A 10,089-nucleotide genomic window follows, 5' to 3' on the forward strand; every position below is an offset into this window, starting at 1 on the left:
TGCTGCCAACAGGTTCAACAATCATTCGAATCAGTCCTGTCAGTCTGACTTGCTTCAGCTTGGCTGTCAGGTCTGCCTTCAGCTTTTCCTGAGCTGAAAACCATGCATACAGCCAGCTGCCAAAGCTCTCACTAAGTCCAGCAGGGGAAGTCAGTGAAAGCCTTTGAATCACAAAATGAACAAGCACAATTTTTTGTTTCTTTTAAGATTTATTTTTGTCTTATGTGTATATGTGTTGCCTGCATGTATGTCTGCACACCATGTGAAGACCAGGTATCAGGTCTCCTGGAACTGAAATTCCAGACAGCTGTGAGCTGTGAGTATGTGGGTACTGAGAACTGAACCCAGGTCCTCTACCAGAGCACCACGTGCTCTTAACCTCTGAGCCATCTCTCCAGCCCCTAGAATCAGTTTGTAAAATGCAGGATGATTGGAGTACTCAGCTTCACACAATATTAAGATAAGTATTAACTTTATGTATGTGGAGTGAATTTTTAGTTGGTAATAGAGGATGGTATCCAACATCACATCCCCACTGTCAATGTTAGGGCAGATCCTTAAACACTGAAAAGGAGTAGCATTAAAGTTACATAGATTAGTGCAGCTCTCAGCCTTAATCTATTTGTTAATTACTACTTGGGAACTAACATTTAATCATAAGATTACATCTTCTACTTAAAACAAAAACAACCTTTGCCTTTCAAACTGATTTAGAACACTAACAGCCTCCAGTCTTATCCCTTGTTAGAGAATGGACAAGTAAAGCGATACACCCCAGTCAGCAGGATGGCTCAGAGGATAAAGGTGCTTGCCATGCACGCCGGACAGCCCGCATTACATCACCAACCCAGAAGGTGAACAGCCTGGATTACATCACCAGAACCTAGAAGGCATGGAATTAACCAAGTCTCAAAGGTTCTCTTGTGACCTCCACACATGCAATGTGACTCATGCCCTCACCCCCCCCCACACACAATATAATGGTATAGTATGCCAGCTAAATGATTAAGAATATGAATATTGAACATCTGTTAATGTTTTAGCCTCCAGTCAGAAAAAAATTGATTATATATTTGTATTTATAAAGGGTTCTGGGATTTGAACAAATGAAACAAATTTCTTTTTTCTTTTCTTTTTTATGGCGCTTTGGTAGGTTGCAGCCTTGCCATTCCCAGGGGACCTGTCCTTTGTAGAAGTGCCCAGTTCCTAAAGATGGCCAACAACATGCCTATGGCCGTACCTCTGATGCAAAACAGCCCGTCTTCAGTCCAGGCAGCCCCGACTACCTCTTTCCCTCAACCTGAAGTGCCCTGGTGCTGGCCACCTAGCCTTGTATTGAACTAAGTTGCCTTTCTTCTTTCAAGCTGTAAAAAAATAAACTTTCCCTTCCCCTTTCCATCTTCCTCTTCTCTTCCACCCCTTCCCCTTTTAAAAACCCAGCTGGCTTCAGTTTCTGAGCTGCGGCCATTCTGCCTCAGCTTCCTGAGTAGCTGGACTTTACAGGTGCACATCTGCTTCTCAGTGGTGAACATCTTGTTATTGGTTACACTTACCATGCCTGAATAAAAATAAAGTTCCAAATACATTTCACAACTGAAAATACGGAAGGTTTGCAAAGAACAGTGATTCTTGGAATATAGCCTTGGGAACCTTGGGGTTCCTGAAACCAAATCCTCTCAGAAAGCAAAAGAAGCCCAATGAGTTTCCATGACACGGTATGAAAAGACAATTGATACGGGTCTGAAACACATCTTTATCTTATTTTTAATTATGTTTATATATGTGTGGGGGTGGATTTGTGCACAGGAGTACAGTACCTCCGGAGGCCAGAAGAGGGCGTCTGATCCTTGGAACTGGAGTTACAGTCAGCCAGCCACGAGGGTGCTAGGACCAAACTCACATCCTCTGCTCTTTTGTTGTTTTCTCTTTTCTTTTTTGAGACAGAGTCTTACTGTGTTCCTTTGGCTGTGGAGCTCTCCATAGAGAGTAGGCTAGCCTGGGCTTCCCTGATGGATTAAAGGCACACACACACCCAAGCAATAGAGTGCTCTCAAAGGCTCAGGCGGCTCTCCAGTTCCTGAAAGTTTCATATCCCTCTGCTGTTTACCAATGAAACCCTGCCAGATGCATTTCTAGTTTTCTGTAAAGGTTTTCAAACACTTCTTTATTTCCAACTACATATTTGTGAAAGGCTAGATTTTCCTCATTTGCTTGAACCAAAATAACACGTTTATCACATATTGGATGCAAATGAAGGCATGAGAATGCAGCTGTTTTCTATTAAGCCAGATGTGAAATTTCTCAAAAAAAAAAAAAAAAAAAAAAAAAAAAGTAAAGATGACATTTTTAACCAAATTTGTTTAATTTTGTATTTTTTATAAAAATTTATTGTGGTGACATATAATGTGCTAATTACTTTTTAATGAATCAGTATGTAAATATTTTCAACATTTCACTTTAGTTTCAAATATAAAGATTCAGTAATTCTTGGGAACAAAAAGTGTTATTGAGGTCACATTTTTTTAAGCTCAATAAAAATTCATTAACAAGATTTTTTTTTTCTGAGACCAAAATCTTAAGAGCAGTAGTGTACTGGAACCGATGATTGCTGTTTTGCCTTATGATCATGCTGTCAAACTGCCTTCTCGATATGCTCATATCCGTAGATTTGTGCTGCTCTCAGAAAAAGCAGAGAAGCTTCTTCAGCTGTGGACAGAAGTCAGGGCAGAAATTCCTAACTGGTAAAGTGGTGATTATACTGTTGAGTACTCTGCCGTAAATGGGGCAACCATATTAAGCCCCCTTCCAGCTAAGGCTCAGGGCACATCACAGGAAAAGGGAAAAAGGGTGAGCGCCAGAGGATTGGGAGAGATGCTGTAAAATGCAACCTTCTGCACATGACATGACCATTTTACCCATAACTCCCAGCAGCTGAGGTTGGTTATCTGCACCAGACCAGAGAGGATTCCAACTTGGACAAGCGGGAGAGACTCGGTCAGCTAAGCCCCTCGCTGAGTGGTTGTAGGCAGGTGATGGCTACTGACGAAAGGAGACTCCCACTCCATTTGGGGTACCACTACCACTGATAAATTGCCCGTGCAGTAGGTGCCCACACCCGTATGCTACTCATATGAGTAGCACTAACTAGACTCAGGACTCAGTGAGTTATTTTACTGAGGTGGAGGGGGCAGGGAGGAGGTGATGAAGGTGAGGTTGGGATCAGGTAGATATGATCAAAATACATTGTATGTATGTATGATATTCTCAAATTTTGGGGGGGGGATTTCTGGTTGAGTCTTTAGGGACTTGTATAGCAGGTCTCTTACATACAGGATTATGTCATCTGCAATGGAGAGGCATTGGCTTATTCTTTCCCTATGTGTATCCTTTTTGCGTGCTTCCCCTGCATGATTGCTCTGGCTAAAACTTCCAGTAGTGTATTGAATAAGAGTTAAGAAGATGAACATTCTTACCTTGATCCCAATAGTGGAAATGCTTTGATTTCCCCCTCATTTTAGAAAATGATGGGGCTGGAGAGATGGCTCAGCGGTTAAGAGTACTGACTGCTCTTCCAAAGGTCCTGAGTTCAAATCCCAGCAACCACATGGTGGCTCACAACCATCCGTAATGAGATTTGATGCCCTCATCTGTTGTGTCTAAAGACAACTACAGTGTACTTGCATATAATGATAAATAAATCTTAAAAAAAAAAAAGAAAAAGAAAATGATGGCTCTAGGTTGTCATATATAGCTTTCAGTAGAAGTGGTCCTTCTGCTCTGAGTTTCTTAAGACTTTTACTTTTTTTTTTTTTTTTTTTTTTGAGTCAGGGTCTCTTTAGCTCTGGCTGTCCTGAATCTTGCCACACGTACATCTGATTGGCCTCTAACTCAGATTTTTGCCAGCCTTTGCCTCTTAAATGCTGGAGTTAAAGGCATGCTTCACCATGCCCTGAGCTTCAGGACTTTTAACAAGAAGCAACACTGGATTTTATCAAAAGCCTGTTCCATATCAACTCAGATGACCATGAGATTTCTGTCTTTGAGTTCACTAGTGAAATTTGCAGCATTTGTTGATTTACATCTATTGAGCCATATGTCCATCTCTGAGATAAAAACCAACTTGATCATGGTGAATGATCTTTCTTATGTAATCTTAGGCGGTATTCTATTGCTGAGAAGAGACACCATGACTACAGCAATTCTTAAAAAGGAAAGCATTTAATTGGGGCTTGCTTTACAGTTCCAGAGGTTTAGTTGATCATCAGCATGGCAGAAAACATGGGAGCACACAGGGAGATGTGGTGCTGGAGAAACAACTGAGAGTTTCACATCCAGATACACAGACAACAGGAAGGGCATGGGGAAGGAGCCACTGGGCCTGGTTTCTAGAGTCTCGGACTACACCCCCTGTGACACACTTCCTCCAACAAGGCCACACCTCCTAATCTTTCTAAGGAGAGACAGTCCAGATGAGTAAGTATTCAAATATATGAGCCTATGGAGGTCATGCTTATTCAACTACCACAGATGTTCTCAAATTTGGTTTGCACGTATTTTGTTGAGACATTTTGCATCTATGTTGATCAGGGAAATTGATCTGTAGTTTTCTCTTTGTTGTTGTTCTATCTTTATCTGCTTTTGATATAATTAATCCTAGCTTCATAAAAAACATGTGGAACTGTTCTTTCCTTTGCTGGTTTATGGAGTAGTTTGAAAGGCATTGGTGTTAATTCTTCTTTGAAGGTTTGCTAGCATTCACTAGTCAATCTGTCTGGGCCCAGACCTTTTTTAATTGGAAGATTTTAAATTACTGCTTCAGTCTAACTACTTCTGTTTAAATGGTTATTTTTTTTAGGATTCATTTTTATTTTTATTCATGTGCATATGGGTGTGTCTGTGTAGGTTCAGGTCTATGTGTGCAGGTATTAAGAGAAACCATTGGACTTGCTGGAGATGGAGTTTTATAGGCAGTTGTGAGCCTCCTGACAAGGGTGCTGGGAACTACACTTAGGTCTTCTGGAGGAGAAAGTGTCCTTACCTACTGAGTCATCTCTCTAGCTCCTGCTTCCCCAGTTTGTTTCATTTTGGTCAGTTTTGGTTGGTCACATGCATTTAGAAATTCATTCATTTCTTATACTTTTTCAAATTGTGGATTATGTGCTTTGACACTTAGACCTAAGGATTCTCTTAATTTCACTGGTAATTGTTGTAATGGCTCTTTTATCTCTAATTTTACCAATTTGGATCTTCTTTCTTTCTTTTGTTTAATTTGAATAAGGGAATGTCAATCTTTTCAGTTTTTTTTTTTTTTTTTTTTTTTTTTTTTTTTTTTTTTTTTTTTTTTTTAAGAAAACAGTTCTTTATCTCATGGAATATTTGTATTTTCTCATTTCATTAATCTCTGTAATTTTTTTTTGAAATTTGGATTTTGAATTAAGAATTATTTAATGTTATGGAATAAATATCAGATCATCATTTTGTTTTAAAAATGACCAATGACAGAGTACAGTGGAAGCTAAAAAATTTGGGGTATTTTGATCTTTTCTTATTATGACTTATTAAATTTTATTTTATATGTGGGGGTGTTTTGCCTATATGTATATCGGTGCACCCCATACAAAGAGTAGCCACAGAGGCAGAAGAAGATGTCAGTTCCTCTGGAACTGAAGTTACAAATAGTTGTGAGCCACCATTGTAAGTTCTGAGAACCAAACTCAGGTCTTCAGCGAGAGCAACCAGTTCCTGGCTGTTGAGCCATCTCTCAGCTCCTTGGCCTATTTTTACATATTGCTATGTGGGTGCCTGTGTTATCTACATGTATATTCACATTTATATGTTATTAACATGGTATCAAGTTGGCTTATAGGTTATTCCTCACATAAGTCAAAATTACCTCAGATCCCTTTTTGTTTATAGTACCATGTAGCTTTGGAACAAAAGTTCCAGCTCTGAAATCAGTAGGTGTGGCTTGGCTATCTGTCCCAGTTCATCAGCTGCAGAGACAAGTAAAGATGAAGAACAAAGAGAAGGGATTTACTCAATGCAGCCGTGTAGGGGAGGGACTTGAGAGTCCTGAAAGCAGGAGAGTCAGGTGTGGAAATGAAGGACTAGAGCATGCTCAAGAGAGAAGCCTGTGAGCTCTAAATGTGGGTAAGTGAGAGCTTAGAGCTTTAATGGCTGCTCGAGCACCTTGGGAGCTTCTAACCTTTCCCAGCCCTCTGACCCACCTCCTCACTTGAGAGCACTTTCTTTCTTGATAAACTGTGTCTATGCCTACCATAATCAATGTGTCCCTGGTCTAATTCTTTGTTCTGTGACCTAGGATGAGCCAAAAACCAGGAGATAAGATTTCTTTCTTTAATGTCTTAAATACTTTAATTCAAAGGAGTCTCTGATGCTTGCTTTCCTACCTTCATTTCTTCCTTGTTTTCCTTCCTTCCTTCATTTTCCCCTGAGCTCTTGGCAACAGTGGGAAAGCTCCCAAGCAAATCCTGGCAAATCCAAGAAAGTTTACAGGCTTAGGCCACCAGACTTGAAGACAGCAGAGAGCTCCGGGTGCCCATCCATATAATGGGTACACTTTACCTACCTCCCCACTTTTTTTTTCCTTCAACCAATAAATACTTTAATGAGAAACAAAGTCAAAAACATACATAGCAGTAACTGTGCTGGTAGCCTGCTGCTGCAGCCTGTCTGGGGAAAACCAACTACATTAAACCCACAGTTGAAAAGAAGGCCCACCAGCATCCATCTGCACAGAAGACACCAGTCTGGAGTCACACTCTCAATGTCGATACTTCCTCTCAGGGAAGAGGTACCACAAATGCATAAACAACCTTCAGTCACCCTACTACTCTTCAGTCAGGAGGCCCTGGGAGACTGCTGGTTCTATAAACACACGCATCTTTGTCAAAATACATCAGGAACACAAAGAGGAACGGTAGAAAGGGTGGCAGGCCTGGGCTGATGATTTCCAGTTCTTAGATCTGAAGCCTCTTGAGCTGCTCATATATAATAATAAAAAAAAAAAAATGATGTTCCAGGGTCCAGGTCGGAGCCAGTTTGGCCAAAATCCCTTATAGAGTGCAAAAAATCCCCCATGTTTCCACATCTTTAAAATACCTTCCAAAGTACCCTTGTAGAGGTCCACATGGCCTACTATCGCCCTTTGCTTCATCATTCGAGTTCTCACCACATCTACAGGGTTAGATGCCAGAGCCCCAGCCACACCACAGGTAAAGCTGGAAACAAAGTGTGTTAAAATTGTGTCTCCCAGCATTCCTGAACTATCAGGTGCTTCTTGGTAATATCATAAACAGGCAACTCTACTCCCACAATGATCGCAGCATGCTGAGCAGGTGGGACCATACCTCTCCACAGACCCCTGGTGCCTTCTTGCTCGTATATATCATGAAGCTGCCAATCATGCTCCCTTGGAACAAACTCCTTGAGCCTGCATTCGAATCTTTAGAACATCAGTGGGATTGGCAATCGTAGATGAAATCACTCCTGATACTACCCCACAGATCATATTAATTAGGAGAGTCTCATCTTCCAAACATTCTACAAATAATCGCTTCAAGCTTTGATAAATACCAATTTTGATGGTGCCATGTGATGCCTGTCTTAGTAAAGCAGGAGCAACTCCTGAATACAGAGCCAAGATCCCTTCTTCTTTATAGATTCGGAACAAGGCATGAAACATCTCTCTATATTTTATTTCTTTGAAATGGACATCGATACTCTGGCCTTGGACTTGCAGCCATGTTTTAGTAAGATCCACAGGGAAAGTGCTGAACTCAGCAACAATAGAGGCGAGGCCGCCATATGCAAAAGGTTTCCAGTTCAGACCAGACATCTCATGGCTTAAAATGGAACTTTTCTGATGTCCGCTTACAATCACTGCCGCCGTTGTAAACTTCACCCTTAAAAAAATTAAGTTTATTCTGGTTTATTCCGGGAAAGATACACATTCACCCTCTGGGTGCAGGATCTTGCCAGGTCCTTGGCTGTCAGAACAAGTTCTTAGAGAGAAGGGAGGTGCCTGAAGGAGGGGCCTCCCCACTTTCCTCCACATCCTGTAACATCACACATCAACAAAGTTTCTTCCTGTCTTTCTCACGATGCCAAGACACCCTGTTCTCTCTCCTGCCATTGGTATCAGATGCAGCCTGACTACACACAATCTATGGACTCTTCACAACCACATGGCATGAAATCACCTCTTTGCTCTGAGACCTGCAAGAAGGGACCCACCATCTCTACCTCATGGGCCTGCGCTTTCTCCAGAGCCCTTGCCATGACATCTTTCTGTCTATGGCATGGGGTCATGAACTCCCCCCAGAGACCCTACCATGTTATCTTTTCATAACATGAATTACTCCTCTAGTGATTACCAAAGGAGCACACTTCCCCGGCATCTGTCTTCAATCCCTTTCAGCGGTTCTCTGCTTCCTGACAGTGGCTGTGGTGTGACCAGTCCCCTCAAGCTCCTGCCACCATACTTTCCCTCCGTGAAAGGCTGACCTCTTGAACACTGAGCTAAAATAAAACCTTCTTCCCTTAAGTGGCCTCTATCACTTCAACAAAACAAGTAACTGATACAGAGACAAACACATATGAGGGAAGAGAGGAAAGACTCCCATCCTGCCGCTAGTTAACCAGAAAGAGAAGGTGTCTGGAGATGTCCTAAGATGTAGAGATGGCTTAAGTACCCAGCCGTCATGTATTCGTAGAGCTCTGAAGTAACTACTGCTCACTTCACAAAGAACCTCACTGACCAAAGATGGAGCAGCACTAATCTACGGGCATAAATATAAATATTTAGAAAGCATTTTGATGGGCACAGCATGTCCATTTGGCAAAACAGTAATAGCTTCCCCACTAGGCCCTGCTGGTCTCGGTGCTTATCTTAGGATCAGCCATAACAATCTGCTATGTGATTTATTGTGTGAAGTCCCAAGTAATAACATCCTCTCTCCCAGGTTCCCATGAAACGATCAACCTCTGATTCCCAAACTTAGACCTTCTCGTATCTCCTTAGATCACAGCCTCTCACTCTTGCTCTCATGCTCTCTCCCCTCCTCCTCCCCTCCCCCTGTCTCCTCTTCTCCCTCCTTCTCCCTTTCCCCCTCCCTCTTCCTCTCTCATGAAGACAAGGCTGGCCTTTAACTTGTGTTGATGCTCCTACCTCTGCTTCCTGAGTACTGCAGTTATAGACATGGGGCACCACCCTTGGCAGCTCATGACTTTTGGTCCCTGGATAGCTGGGATCTAAGTCTCTAAGCAGTGGTAAAGAAATTATAAAAAGCCAGGCATGGTGGCACATGCCTTTGATCACAGCACTCATGAGATAGAGGTGGCGGGTCTCTGAGTTTGAGGCCACCCTGCTCTACAAAGTGAGTTCTAAGACATCCAGGGCTACACAGAGAAACCCTCTTTCAAAAAGAAAGAAAGAGAGAGGGGGGAGGGGAGGAAGGAAAGAAGGAAGGAAAGAAAGAAGGAAGAAAGAAAAGCAAAGAAAAAAGAAAAACAAAAGTTTATATTAAATAGATCTTTTATCATCATCAACCATTAAGAACATCTCCAAAGGGGAAATTGAGGAAAGATAGGAAAAATTAAGGGGAGAAAGTAAGAAGAAAAAAAAACCTCCTCATTGAGTCTGATGAACAGGTCTGTCTTAGTCAGGGTTTCTATTCCTGCACAAACATCATGACCAAGAAGTAAGTTGGGGAGAAAAGGGTTTATTCGGCTTACTTCCATATTGCTGTTTATCACCAAGGAAGTCAGGACTGGAACTCAAGCAGGTCAGGAAGCAGGAGCTGATGCAGAGGCCATGGAGGGATGTTCCTTACTGGCTTGCTTCTCCTGGCTTGCTCAGCCTGCTCTCTTATAGAACCCAAGACTTCCAGCCCAGGGATGGCACCACCCACAAGGGGCCCTACCCCCTTGATCACTAATTGAGAAAATGCTCCACAGCTGGATCTCATGGAGGCACTTCCCCAACTGAAACTCCCTTCTCTGTGATAACTCCAGCCTGTGTCAAATTGACACACAAAACCAGCCAGTGCAAGGTCTCAACCACTAGAA

The 10,089-nt window shown here is 42.1% G+C and overlaps 1 pseudogene; it reads right to left on the minus strand.

Moving 5' to 3' along the window:
* Nucleotides 1–6,980: 6,980 nt before the first annotated feature.
* Nucleotides 6,981–9,799, minus strand: LOC116091987 (annotated as a pseudogene).
* Nucleotides 9,800–10,089: the final 290 nt, after the last annotated feature.

Source organism: Mastomys coucha, unplaced genomic scaffold (genome assembly GCF_008632895.1).
Source record: "Mastomys coucha isolate ucsf_1 unplaced genomic scaffold, UCSF_Mcou_1 pScaffold15, whole genome shotgun sequence".
Lineage (NCBI taxonomy): Eukaryota > Metazoa > Chordata > Mammalia > Rodentia > Muridae > Mastomys > Mastomys coucha.